The sequence below is a fragment of the Dendrobium catenatum genome, unplaced genomic scaffold, assembly GCF_001605985.2.
Source record: "Dendrobium catenatum unplaced genomic scaffold, ASM160598v2 fragScaff_scaffold_1509, whole genome shotgun sequence".
NCBI classification, from domain to species: domain Eukaryota; kingdom Viridiplantae; phylum Streptophyta; class Magnoliopsida; order Asparagales; family Orchidaceae; genus Dendrobium; species Dendrobium catenatum.
In genome coordinates this window covers 23,176-23,951 of record NW_021319971.1, presented here as the reverse complement: position 1 = coordinate 23,951, position 776 = coordinate 23,176, and the positions used below count along the sequence as shown (strand labels likewise).

The 776-nt window shown below is 34.7% G+C and overlaps 1 long non-coding RNA gene across 1 annotated transcript; it reads right to left on the bottom strand.

The window, feature by feature from the left end:
• On the bottom strand, positions 1-770 carry LOC110108746. The gene is made up of 2 exons (XR_002304504.2): positions 454-770; positions 1-379 (listed from the first exon to the last, which is right to left on the bottom strand). It is a non-coding gene; the product is annotated as an uncharacterized LOC110108746 (long non-coding RNA).
• Positions 771-776: the final 6 nt, after the last annotated feature.

Sequence of the window (776 nt, the reverse complement as noted above, 5' to 3'; positions counted from 1 at the left end):
TTTAAGAGAAGAAACACATCCACTGTAAAACTGAAGCTTAAATACAATTAGGCTTTGTTCATACTTCATTTCTTAGCTATTTTCTTAATAAAAATAATAATTATTATTTTCTCACCCAATTTCTCCTCACCTAATAAGTGAAAAGTATTTTCAATTAAATTCTTTAACCTTTTTTAATCTCCAATTTATCTATTTCAATTCCGTCAGGCCAAACAAAGATTTATAGTAAAAACGAGGATGCATCTGTTTGAAAGCTGCCGCAAAAATAATAACAAGGCTTGTTGATCACTTAGGATCGTGCGGCTTTAAGCTTCATATAAACGTTTGATGGAGCAATTGATTGTAGGCTCCAAACTTTTCCAAATTATCAGAATGCCACCTACAGAAGATCAACAGATTCCATCAAATAATAACTAAGAAAATCAAGAAAATAAAATAGCATGAAAGAATTACCTCGCACAGAACAAAATGATACTAAGAAGATGAAAGTGTTGGCTTTGGTGGCATATCCAAGTCATCAATGCTGCATTGCAGCATATCAACCACCTTGCTCATCGATGGCCGACTCTCAGGATTTGTTTGGATGCACCACAACCCCACCAAAATCATCTTCTTTGCAATCTCTTCTGACAAAATAGTTACACTGAATCCTTCCATATGGCCAATTTGATTGTAATGCTCATAAATCCAATGTGGAAAATAGTATTCACTGTCACTCTTATTGCACGAAGGTGAGGTGTTTCTTACTCCAACCATTTCCAGTATCATCATCCCAT